Source organism: Gavialis gangeticus, unplaced genomic scaffold (genome assembly GCF_001723915.1).
Source record: "Gavialis gangeticus isolate Ggan-Ray unplaced genomic scaffold, GavGan_comp1, whole genome shotgun sequence".
Classification (NCBI taxonomy): Eukaryota; Metazoa; Chordata; order Crocodylia; family Gavialidae; genus Gavialis; species Gavialis gangeticus.
In genome coordinates, this window is record NW_017729022.1 from 108,079,787 (window position 1) to 108,093,642 (window position 13,856).

Genomic DNA, 13,856 nt, shown 5'->3' on the forward strand with positions numbered 1-13,856 from the left:
GGGAGGAACAACTAGCTCCATACCTACAGGTTGGGGAACTCCCTTCTTATCAGTACAGAGCCAGAAAAGGATCTTAGAGTCATCATTGATTCCAAGATGAACATGGGCCCGCAGTGTGGGGATGCAGTCAGGAAGGCCAACCGCACCTTGTCATGCATCCACAGATGCATCTCGAGCAGGTCCAAAGAGGTGATCCTCCCCCTCTATGCGGCACTGGTCAGGCCGCAGTTGGAGTACTGCGTCCAGTTCTGGGCGCCGCACTTCAAGAGGGATGTGGACAGCATGGAGAGGGTCCAGAGGAGGGCCACTCACATGATCAGGGGACAGCAGGGCAGGCCCTATGAGGAGAGGCTACGGGACCTGAACCTGTTCAGCCTCCAAAAGAGAAGGCTGAGGGGGGATCTTGTGGCCTGTTATAAACTGGTCAGGGGGGATCAGCAGGCATTGGGGGAGTCACTGTTCCCCCGAGCACCGCCAGGAGTGACCAGGAATAACGGTCACAAGCTGGCAGAGGGTAGGTTTAGGTTAGACATCAGAAGGCGCTACTTCACGGTCAGGGCGGCTAGGGTCTGGAACCAACTTCCAAGAGAGGTGGTGCAGGCTCCTACCCTGGGGGTTTTTAAGAGGAGGTTAGATGACCACCTTGCTGGGGTCGTTTGACCCCAGTACTCTTTCCTGCCATGACAGGGGGTCGGACTCGATGATCTGCTCAGGTCCCTTCTGACCCTAGAAACTATGAAACTATTTACAATATAAATCCATTAATGTAGCTATATTACTCATCTGTAATTGATTGAGTACAAAATTCTGGGTTATTTTTGGTGAAAATGGGGTATTGGGCCTTGGTTCAGAACCAATCCCCCATTTATAGCATTGTTTCCTACGGGAAAATTGGTTCTGAGTTACAACATTCGACTTAAGACGCCATTTTCAGGAACTAATTGTGTCATAAGTCCGAGGACTTCCTGTACAACATCCACAGTTACTTTTAAGCATAACATATATGGAAGCATAAATATGATCTCAGAGGTGACTGAAGAAGCTAATTTTTCAGTAAATAGGATTAGCAGTGCCCCTGAAACTATGGCTGTGCAAATACTCATCATTAGTTTTCTCTGTATGTTGCCATTTCAGTAGTACTAAGGAACAGATTTGACCATTAGTATCATTCGTCACCTCTGAGGTCCCCCAAGGTCATCTTGGGCAGAAGTAAAATAGCACTGTTGTTTTACAAATACGAATATCAGATATAAATCCCACTGGCAGACACTTAAAATAGCCGAGTAAACCTCAACTGAACCTCCCACAACTGGTCAAATTGAGGACACTGCAGCATTTAATATTTTAGGATACCAAATATTAACCAAGCGCATTAATTGCATTAAACTTCATATTGGCCAAGACAGTGTGGTAAATAGACCATTACAGGTGCATAACAAGGACAGGGGGGACCAGGGCACCAGCTCTGGAAACCCATCTTGAGGGCATCCATCAGCCCTGGGCACCCTGGGCACTTTTTTGAATTGAGGTGGTACAAGAACAGCAGCTGCTGCTGCTGCTGCTGCTACTGGCCTGGCTCTGACTCTCTCCTTGCTGCTACTCCCATCCTGGGCAAAGTCCATGGAATTCATACCTTTGCTCTGTTACTCCATTTTAAGGGCTTAAGTTGGACCCTTTTGGCTTACAGGTAATCAAGGCTACAGTCAGTCTATTAAAGCAGAGTATATATTAACAGAGCAAATGCAGGTAAAGAAATGTAAAAAGAAAAAAGAAAGAAAGAAAAAAAGCTAGCTTATTAAATCTACGTAACTAAAATTAAAGTTACTTAAGTGATTACCTTAATCACTCAACACTTCCTTCAGCTGGATGGCCAGTCCATCATCAGGGGACCAGGGATCATGGGGGCTTTTCCTGCAGTTGCTTCTACCCAGAAGTTCAAATAACTTCTATGTCTCCATGGAAACCAGCCAGGTAACATGGCAGGGGCTGCTGGGAAATGGAGTCTACCACGGGCCTGGGCAATGGCATGCAGGCAACAGATCATGGCTCTGCCCTGGCTCTGGACTATGCTGTCACCAGTGCAAGATCCCAGCCCTGGAGCAGCTCCCCACCCAGCCACCTGTCTGGCCAGCACTGCTGGGAATGGTCCCCATGGAGCCATGGTCCCATGCTGTCACAGCCCCACTGCTTCTGAGGTCTCCATGGAAACTGACCACAGCAAGGAGGGCAGGGGCTGCTGGGAAATGGAGTCTGGCCACTGGCCAGATCCACCATTTTGCCACCCCTGGTCTATACCTAGACTTCTACCCGTCAAAATGTAACATTGAACTTTTAATTCCTCTGGTGCTGAAGACCATGGGACCTTGGCTATGTCTCATAAAGCTTACATTTCAGTACCACATGCAATGGGGAATGAGTAGTGTGAACCCTTCTTATAGCTTATACGTGTTGAGTTACCAAAGAAAAGCAGATTTGGATGCATTTAGCACATAGATGTTCCTTTTAAACTGAAGCTGACTTCTTTGCGTAAGCATGGCCCTAGCCCTAGAAACCTATAACTTATTTTTTTTTTAACTCAAATAGACCTTTAAAACAAATATCCATACTAGGTCCAAAGAAAGCAACAGCTTTTCTTTTACTTCACTGTATGCTATGCAGCATATGACTGTCTTTTGATATTTTGCACTCTGAAGTACACTTAAGCACATTCCCATTTTGATGACAGAATTCCGAGTCCAGCCTGATTGTTGCCATGCCACCTATGGCTGGAACGGTGACTACCCTGAGGACTGCAGTGCACACTGCAAGGTGATGCCTTCTTACCATACATTCTTTCTCTCTCCATCTCATGTACATTGTGGACACATCTACACATGCGCTTTAGCCTATTTTAATGTGCATTAAAACATCTGCAAAAAATGTTCTATAGCTAATATGCATTAAAATAGGCTAATGTTCATTTTTATAGTACCACACAATGGAGGTACTAGATTTAATGCACGTTACCTAAAGCTCATTAATGAACATGTAGACATGCCCTGTGTTCTACCCCCAGGGAAGCTGTTTCAAATTGGCCCATTGATTGGGTCAAAAAAGGGTTACTGCAAAAATGAGATTATAATTGTGTAAGAAATCTTGTGAGGAACAGAAAAGAAAACGTTTAAATTGTATGTGCATGAATGAGGTGGTTTACAGGCAACCCACGCTTAATGCTGTTTCGCTTAGTGCTATATCGCTATAACACTCATTTTAAATTGATACCTGATTTCACTTAGCACTCAGCAAGTTTCGTTATAACACTTGCAGTCACCATCTTGGGTCATTAAAACAATTGTGGTCACCATCCTGGGCCGTCAAATACTTTCAGTTTTGCTTGACGCTCGTTTTGCTTAATGCTCAGCTTTTCAGGAACCAATTAAGAGCGCTAAGCAGGGGTTGCCTGTAAAGTCCAATGTAAATACCACACAAGATCTTCTGAGGTAAAGCTTGTATCTGGTATGTGAAATTCCCATGGTACAAGTTGTAAGCACCTGAGGGAGGGCAAATTTCTCCTTCCATGATTTGAAGATTGAGCCTAGTAGCTATTAGTGATGACATAACTTTCCTATGAAGTTTGGTCCATCTTGGTCCCTTCGCTTGCCTGCCTGGCACTAGTTAGTGCAATATTGAAACAGGCGAGGCTTGCAAAAGAGGCTAAAAAAGTAGGGATTCCCTATTCCCTCCTCAAGCCTCCTGGGGGAAGATACAGGTGGATAATAGTAGAAGGAACTCCTGGGTACACCTGTGCTACATAACGCAGTGCCATGCAGAGATGTCCCAGTTAACTTCAGTCTGAGTACCAGGAGCAGTATAACTTGTGTTAATCTGACACTTCACCCAGCTAATTTGATCTTGCTGCTTGTACAGTTCAGACATGCCTCTGTCTGCCTTTGCCTTTCTTAATTTTGTTTTGCAAACAGAAAAGACACTCCAGCCTTTTTGTACTCTCTGGAGCGTTTTGTTTTCATTGATATTTTTAAAAGGCCTTTGGGAAACTAACTGATAAGTGAGAGCTTGAACTTTCTTTGTCTCTTTTTTAAAGAAAAAATATGAATAAAAAGTTCTTTTTTCATTTCCCTCCCATAGCCCCAAGCAGTGTCCTCTGCCTCCTGTTAAACTTATCGCAACAAAGGGAGAAACACAGCTCTGCTCATATGTCCTTAATGCAGGGCAAGTGAGATCTAGCTCTGGTCTGAATGGTGATCTGTATTACTTAGCTAATGCCAGTGAAATTTTGTATTTTCTGCTTGGTTCTTTCCTTATGCAGTTACCAGTTAGTTCCCCAAAGGCCTTTTAAAAATATCAGTGAAAACAAAACACTCCAGAGAGTACAAAAATGCTTTGAAAATTGCATTTGATCTACCCTTACAAAAAAGCTTGGGGATAGAGGAGAAATTTAACTGCTTTAGGCCATGATCCTCTAAAGCAGGACTGTCCGGCCTCTAAGCCCCCAGGGGCCACATGCCGTGTGGGCCAAACCAGGCATACCATGTGGACACTTCACCCCCTGCCCTGCCTCCACCACAGGCATCACTGTACCACATAAGTGCGATCCCCTGCTCCCTACATGCAGCCCCAGTCCCCCCTTCATTACAGCCCTAGATTCCTCCTCCTCTGCTTGTGCAGCTGCACTGCCCTGACTCGTGGGGTGAAGGCAGGAAATATCAGCCAAAGAGGAAGGTGGGGAGCCTGGAGACTCCGGCTTCTATTGCAGTAAGAGCTATGGGGGGGAGTGATGGCCTAGTGAGAACCTGTGGGCCACACATTAACCCCAGAAGGCCACATGAAGCCTATGGGCCACCCTACTGTAGGGCAGCCCTACTGTAAAGGTTTAAATTTATGGACTGTGGCAAGTACAAGTGGGATCACTCTTAGTGTCAATGTCTTTGCAAAACCATGGCCCTGAAAAAAGCTGTGTTTTTTCACAAGGCTGGAAGTCATGCTTGTGAGAAATGTAAGCCCTTTAAGGTCTGTATCTGGGATGATTTTCCTACATCAGGGACACCTGGACTGTCATAACTGCATACAGTGCCAATGGAAAAGACAGAGATCAGTTAGCCGATAAATCTTAGTGGGAAAAATCTACTCTCACCAACATAACACAAACAGAAAAAATGTTTTCCTGGAAGAATGCATACACACAGGAGATATTTAATATTTTCCTCTTTATAGATAATCTTTTTTAAATGCCTCTTTAGAACCAAACTGATAAATTTGCCAAAAGACTGCTCAGTAGGATTTTACACATAGATCAAGCCCACACAAACAAAACATTGGGAAATTCATACGTTTGTGCACAGCAGGAAAATACAAAGCATGAAGAACTTAGACACGCAATGATTTTAAAGTTTTTTTCATGGTCTGGTTGCTCATAGCTTTGGCCTCCAAAATCATTTACTTGGTTTAAGCTAAAATGGCAGCATTGGTTTTCACTCTCAGCTAACCTTTAATATCTTTCTTGGTTCACTGAATTAGAGAAGAGCCGTCAAGTCTAGGGGATTTGGCTAAAAATTAAATCTGGACTCACTTAAATATATCAATGAGCAGGTATTAAATGAATACACCAAGACTAGGTACAGACATTCAAAAAGCCTGCGCTGGAATTGATCTAAATTACAGTTTTCTGTAATCAGCATAGTTTAGATAGGTAGCGCAGAGAACACACATTTCCCCTTTGGTGAGGGGGAGCGGGGGACAAATTTTAGACAGGGTTCTGCCATTTTTAACTAGTCTTGGTGTGCTAAACTTCTGTTCTGTTATGGGTATAGGCCAATTTTGTGCGCCAAACTTCTGTTATAAATATAGACTGGTTTCCAGTAACTTATACCTGTAAAACTGTAATGTCTGCACCTGGCCCAAAAATAAAAACAGACATTTCATTTGAGTCAGTTCTAACTGATCCAAGTCAAAACCTGAGAGTAGTACAGCCTTTTACTCAAATAGTTTGACCCTGAGTTGAATGACAATTAACTCGAATTAGCTATGTTTGTCCTTGGAAAAAGTGTTACCTTGGCTATTTTACAGGTACTTATAGTGAGAGAATAGGCAGTAGGATTCCAGGACAAAATATATTATCCTGGAAGAACTACAAGGTCTGTTTTTACCCTAAGTTGTTCTGTGAGATGCTTGATCTTCATTCTGTATGATTATTGGGGTGTTTTCCTTGAACAAAATGTCTTGCTCTCTGGCACGGCTCTGGGTTTTTTTTCCTAGTTTCAGTTTATGTCACTTGCATGTTTCAGAGAACTCGTTTAATACAGCATTGCCATTTGGCCAATATACTAATTTTGCTTCATATTGTTAACATAATTTCCATTAAAGAAGGAAATATTTGCTGACTAGTAGGATTTATTTACCTTGAGAAGTGTTACATTCTTATGTTCAGCAAAGCCCCAGTTCAGGAAAGAACTTAAAAAAGTGTTTAATTTAAAGCACATGTTTTAGTCCTGTTGGGTTCAACCAAACGTAAGCCCGTTCTTTAAGTTTAGCATGTCCTTAAGTCTTTTCTTCAACAAAGGAGCTTTCTTGAATCAGGACGCAAAACAGCAAAACATGTGTTTATTGTTTCATACATTCTGATGGTTGCAACAAAAATATCTGACAATCTCTGTGATTCTGGTTTGAATAGAAAAGTAGTCATTAAAGACACGGTCCAATTATGAGAAAAGTTACTTATGTGTGTATCTTCTAGGGTTTTTTCCTGTGTTACAGTGTGACAGTCCTAATCCCATGCCTGTCAGATTTTGGTGACACCACATCAATACATAGTTTCTATGCACAGATGATACAACTGAGTTTCTTTTCCTGTAGTATTTCTGTGCATCTTAGTTCTGGGCATGTGTGCATGGATCTTCCATGCATGCATCTGACTAAGGCTGAACCAGATGATTCCTGCCTCACTTTTGCAGACTGTTCTTCTGTTTTAGAAACCACAAAAATGTTATATCCACATAGTTGTGTTCATAAAAAAAAATCAGGGTTTTAGTAAATTATTTTCGGCTGTTCAGTAAGGCAAACAGATGGATTAACACATTTTAGAGCAGGTTAAATATTTAAATAGGGACTGAACTATCATGTTACCAGAGATGAGGAGGAGAAGTTGATCTCCAACCACAGAAACGAAGTAAAATCATGCTTATAAGATGCAGGCTATGAGAAAAAAATATACCGACAGGTTCTTCAACCTAAGTGGATGATGGAAACAACAATAAAAGAGGGTAGTGTTCTGTCAAAGGATAGAAGTGGGAGGCCTACCAACATAAACTGTAGAGTGAGAAGAGCAATATTGAAACAGGTGAAGCAAAACAGAACATGAAGATCTTAGGATTTTTTTTTTTAAGTTCTTAAACAACATAGCTGATACGTGCTGAAACTGAGAAAGTGATGACAGGGGAGGGTTTAGCGTAAGTAACCCTGAATATGAAATTATACATGATATTAAAGCATTCAGATGCCTTCTAAGGTACTTAATCCCCCCCATATGCTGCACCAGTAGCCCAAGCACAAAACTCAAAACTGGAGTCTGCTCTAAGAGCCAAATCCCTAACAATTGATACTGCAGTGCTTACTTTTTAGCACTACAGTCTTTTAAAGGATCTGGCCTTTGTGCCTTTATTTTTCCTATTTGTAAAACTTAATACTTCTCCACTGTGGTATTGTGAGGCTAAGATTCAGGGAGCATGGGGCATTCACATGCAAGGATTATGTGGGTCAGGTAAGCAGAGAGAGGGGTTTATTACTACATGGAGGTAGTGTTCCAAAAAGATTTAGAGTGCCATTGTGAACACACAGTATATTGTGTGGCATTACTGGGAAACAAAAGGTCTGGTGGAAAAAGCCTTTCTGAAGAGGCTGGCATCAGTAATTGAAGAGAACTGAAAACATGTCTCTGGATATATATAAAATGCAGCCTAATGTAAAGAGGCAAATGAGGATGTCTTTGGGATGAGCTTTTATTCACACAGCTACTACAGAGTTTTATTGTCATCTCAAATGCTGAATAAAAAATATTTCACCTTATTGTATTTTTTTAAAGCTATAACAAGTGAATTGTACAGGGATATATAATTGAGGTACATTCAAAAGTATCATCTGCAGATAGAAGTTTCACTCACTCCTTAAGAATATGATAACATCTTACTCAATACATGCAATTAATATATTTATAGGCTGTATTGTGGTTTAGTTAATTAAGCTGATGTTTCATTTTGTTTTTATTAACTTTGCAAAATCCAGTGTGGACAGAGTGTTAAGGACAAACTTGTTACCCACACTGAAATGGGGAGTTCACATGGAAATACTTTATCTCGGGATTTTTAAAAACCTACTAGTTGCCAAAGAGACTTGAAACAATTACTTTTAATGAGCTTATCAAGATTTATAGCAGCTGAATTAAATAGATTTAAAAGATTCAAGTCTCAGAGCCTCATTAAAGGTAAAAGACACCACTGTACTAAAGACCACTTATACATGTGTTAAACCTACCTAAAGCCTTCAAAGTAGTATTTGAGTGCTGTGTTGGTCTTTATTCTGGGGGAAAAAATGTACATATACAGAATATCAAACTGGAAGATCTTCTTTTAACCATTCTTTCTATGCTTCCCAATCACTTTTTCCTCACAGTGGTAACATTCACTTTTTTGTTGTTTCTCTTCTGTTTTTAAAATAGAAAGTGTGACATACTGGAAATCTCTGTTCATCCATCTATGGGAGACTTGCTAAAGAAGTCAAAAAAGAAAAGATGATCTGATGACCTGTGCAGAGAAAATGCTAAGGTATGCCTGAAAAATGCAGTGTGTAGACCTTCAGAGTGGATTATTTCCAGGAATTAAATGGCAAAACAATCATTTGGAGTCATTTCCAGAGCCTTTAATGCTGTGAAATGTATTTTTGTCAGAATTCATCAAGGTCTGATGTCATATTTTGACTGACTACCAAAATACCCTGGAATCCATATATACATTTAAAATAATGACCATTTTAATTTGCTGCTTCTGTAGGCTGTAATTGGAATTCTGTTAACCCTTAATATTTGTGAAACCCCCCCCCCCCAAAAAAACCCTCAACTTTAGCATAATTACAACAAAAATTGAAAAATAAATATAAATCACCATGGTTCTATTGCATTTTGACATTCCCTGAAAAGAGTCCTAATTTTTTTCTCTCCTTGTCATTTATACCCACTACAAACAAGTGCCCACTTAGGACATATGGCTATAAGCTTATTGGCACTGTTTAAAAAGGACCACAGTGACCTGCAAATTTGCCACTTAAGAAACACAAAACAGCATGTCTAATAATATATAACTTAATTATGCACACTGACACAAATGTAAAGCATGCACATAGTGGCTTCTGAGGTTCTCAACACTCTGTACAGACTGTAGAGTGAAAACAGGCTCCAGTTAGTAGACCAGCACAAAACTGTAAACAGTGCAATTGTCATTTGAGCTCTGAGGATTTAAATAGGATTTCTGAGATGCAGAAGACTTCTAGGCCAGGAACAGACTGGAAACCAGTCTATACCCATAACAGAAGCGTGGCATACATATACTGGTTGAAAAATGGTGGAAACCAGTCTAAGATTTGCACCCATCTTCCCAAAAAAGGCCAAATGTGTTTTCTGTTCACGGCTTATCTGTACTACTCCACTTACAGAAAACCACATAACTTGGATTGATTCTGCCTCAGTCTTTTCAAATATTTGTACCTATCCCTGTTGGTAATAAATGAATTATTATACTATATTCCTGTAAGATAAGTAAATGCTAACCCTGTTTCACGCATAGTGAAATTGAGCATAGAGGGTTTAACCAAGTATGTAGAAGATCCAGCAAGAGAGCCTGTATCTCATGATCCACTTTTTTTTTTTAGCCATAAAGCTATTCTCTCCTCCCTGCTCTCCTGAAAACTTTTTACTGACATCAAACTTTTATAACTGACATATATGTCTTTACTAACATATTTTTAAGTAATGTAAATATAACCTTTCTGCCAGACCCTGGATAGGGTCTGGGTTCAAATTAGGGGTTTAACACCAAGCATAGTAAAAATATTTGTCTGTCAGTAAACAGTTCACAAATAGTAAGTAAAAAAATGTCTTGGATTGGCAACACTGCTGGATTACAGCAGTGTTTTTTACTATGCTTAATCCCAAAGGGATCTTTTATTAACCCACAGACCCTGATACCCCTGTCCACAGCTTGCACTATGGTGCCACCTGCAGCCTACCCTTCCAGCGTTACCACAGCTGGCTTTGCACAGACCCCCAAGAGAAGGACCCCCTGTCTCAGCACAGACACCCAGAGAAGGACTACTGTCCGTATACGTGTGAGACAAGCAATGTTACAGGCAATGGGGATACAGTAGCAGCAGAAGCACATAGCTTGGAAAGGACAGCAGGGAGCTACAGAGTCCTATGAGCCACGAAGCCCTGAAATAGCTCTCTTCAAGGTGCTTTGCACTCTCTCTCAGACACCAGGCAGTGCTGCTGTGCTCTCTCTGTCTGCTTCAATAGTGCCTTCAGCATCTTTCCAACCTTGGAGCTTGATTGAAGCTCTGGCAGCTTCCTTTTTTATGAATTGTTAATTTTTTTATGGACACTTGGTGACCCTGGCTCACAGGTTTTGCATCCATTGTACATGCACGTCAGTAGGTATCCATGTACATAGCATCAATATAGAAATTGTCTTGCAAATTGACATAGAATGCTTGACTAGAAAAATTTGGAGTGTCAATGACAGTCTCAGAGATCTATTTGAAATCCTCAATGCAAAAAGGCCTCCATGAACAATACCAGGTGGTCTTAGGAAAAGGATAAACATGATACTATAGTACCAGTAGGCAAATCTATCAACATCCCTTCTCTTCTTTTATTGCATGATGTTGATGGGTAAACTCTATGAATCCTTTTCCAATAGATCCTTCTATAAGTACAAGGACTGCTGGTAATAAATAATTGAAAGCATTTCTTTTGTATGCCTGGTATATCATTCTTTGATTCTGTTCATAAATGTCAGGTGACATGTTACCTGCTTTTATTCTAAAAACAAGGTAGAAGCCATCTACCCTAATGAAAGGAAACATAATGTTTCTGTTGTAAAGCATTTTTCTACCATATTTTATGCAACTATTGCTGCTTTCTCCACCTCTCTCTCTCTCTTTTTCTAAAAGGCCTTATTTATTTGACACTCTAAAAGATAGTAGTATGCAGCAACAAATTGCAAAAGATAATTCTCTTCTTTCTCCTCAGGTCTTTCTTTAGCATGAGTTGAGGACAGTAATCAGTAGGAGGAAGAGGTGTGATTTTTAATGCAGAGAGAAGAAACTTTATTTTAAGATAAATCATGAACTGTAGTAGGGGTGACTGAGTCATCCAGTATAGCTGTTTGGGGGAGGAGGGGGCAGGAATTTCTGCAGGGCATTTTGGGTACTTAAAATCCCAAGGGATAGTCTGTTCCTGACTACATACCTTGTGTTCATGGGTAACCATACACAACTACACAGTCACAACAATTGAGTATGTGCCATAGCAGCCATAACCCTTACGTACACACCTTGGGGATACATAGCAGACTTAGATGTTTGAAAATGGAGATGTCCAGAACTTGTGTCTACCAGGCTTAGCCTCAGGAACCGACAAGTGATAAGGGTGCCCCTCTTTTGTCCTATAACTCAGTGGCTAGGGCATTCACCCGGATTGCTGGAAGTCTGGGGTTCTGGGTCCCCCTCATCTAGAATGGATTTGAATCGGTACCTCTTTCACTTCCTAGCGCAGCCCTCTAACCCCAAGTCAGGCTGGGGCAATCATCTGGAATGCTGGAAGTCCTGGGGATATGAACCAGGACTTATTTCACTTCCTATCACAGCACTCTAACCATTCACCACAGGTCAGGAATTACCCACACCATTCTCCAGCACTGCTTTTGAAGTTAAGCCACTAACATAGCCATTGGGGGAAAAAATATGGAAGGCAGTGCAGGAGGAAGTTTCTGCCTCACTGGGATCAAAGGCACCGGCAGGAACATACAGCCCCTCCTTTCCAAGTCAACAGACATCTCCCTGAGCCACACACCCTATACACCTCCATGGCTTCTCTCCTACAAAGCTCAAGAAAGTTGTAACCATCCTCTCATTGAGCAGTGAGGCAAAATGTGAATGGCAGAAGACTTGCAGACCATAAAAACGAAGGGGAGAACTTTTTGATTGTACTTGCTAATGTTTTTCAGCAAGGAGTAAGTAATGAGAAGCAAAGAAAATGGGATCTGTTCTGTTTCCTGTTGCCTCCTGAGCCTTATGCAAGAATGAAGACCCCTCCCTTAACTCTTGGTCTCATTCTGCTTGAATAAAAACATTAGAATTTGGACTTGACTGAATTGTGTGGAGATGGTCAGAAATGCTCACAACTTACCTTAGAATATACCAGATCCTCCAAAGGATCCACTTGTGACCTAAAAGTCAGTAGATGACTTGAAACAAGGAGAGCAAAGGGGCAACCTTGCAAGGGGGCTGGTTGCTTATGGAATAAAAAACTGAAAGCATTAGCATTGTTAAGATTTCACTGCGGCATTGTGTTCTGACAGTGTGTATTACAGCAAGGGCTACAGGTGGCAACTTGGAAAGAACCCATAGATTTTTGAGTTCCATCTGAAAGGTGACCTTGTGGTTTGACAGGTTGGCGTCCCATAAGTAAGTTGTTATTAGGCAGACCACTAATGCTTATCCACAGCGCTGTTGCTGCACCTTTATTGGGAATGTTAAATGATGTGGTATGCACCACAAAGACCACTGTCCAGAGGAAAGCACTCAGAGGAAGGGAGAGGGGGGGTTAACCACAAAGTGTTTACCATTCTAGTGTGCACTGAAAAAAATGTAGTTGAAAACAGGATTTTCCTTTATCGCTCTTTGTGCATTGTGGTTTTACACAGGCTGCACAAGAGGTTCCTTACAACACTGGTTCTCCAAAGCAGATGGCAAACAATGACTAACCCATTCCTCCCCAGCGCTCAGGAATTAATTGAGGTCAAGCCTAGCCTATCACTGAGGTTCCACTTAAGTTAGCGATGTCTTGCAAAAAAGTTCTGATTGAAATCCAGATTCCACAGAGCTTAGAAATGTTTGGATCACGGTGTCTTTCTTCAAGCCCATTTTGAATATTGATGTTAATATGGATGGATGAAACAATATTTTGCATGATATTAATATCAGATGACAGCTCATACTGCCATTTAAAATCCATTTATTGTAAATGAAATATTAATGATTGTAACTTCTACATGTACTTTTACAAGCTCTTCCTGAACAACTTTAGGACTCCATAGACTACTGCTTGATATTATCCCAGGAACATTAAGGCTTTTTCAATGGGAGGTTTGAATGTTTGCCTTGCTTTAGTAGTAAGGATATTAGACTTAAGATATCAAAAACTAAGGTAATGGGTAATTATATGTTTGTTATACACTCTTCTTCCTGGCATTGTTTATTTTTTGATCTTAGTGTTTAAGGATACAGAGGTTTACTATGGAGAAACTTTTATGAACTGTTGAATTTATGATAATTGGAAGTAAAATAGGAGTGTCTGAAAATTGGGTGTTATTGTATATCAGAAAGTAAATAGTTTCATAGTTTCATAGTTTCTAGGGTCGGAAGGGACCTGAGAAGATCATCTAGTCCAACCCCCTGCCATGGCAGGAAGAGCACTGGGGTCAAATGACCCCAGCAAGGTGTTCATCTAACCTCCTCTTAAAAACCCCCAGGGTGGGAGCCTGCACCACCTCCGTTGGAAGTTGGTTCCAGACCCTAGCCGCCCTGACCGTGAA

At 41.1% G+C, this 13,856-nt stretch overlaps 1 long non-coding RNA gene across 6 annotated transcripts in view; it reads left to right on the forward strand.

Moving 5' to 3' along the window:
* The window catches only part of LOC109296523, a 149,376-nt gene that overhangs the window by 125,441 nt on the left and 10,079 nt on the right, over positions 1 to 13,856 (forward strand). For all 6 annotated transcript variants that reach the window (XR_002096974.1, XR_002096976.1, XR_002096975.1 and 3 more), the window contains one exon: positions 8,708 to 8,813. This is a non-coding gene — a long non-coding RNA (uncharacterized LOC109296523). The remainder of the gene's footprint in view (positions 1 to 8,707; positions 8,814 to 13,856) is intronic.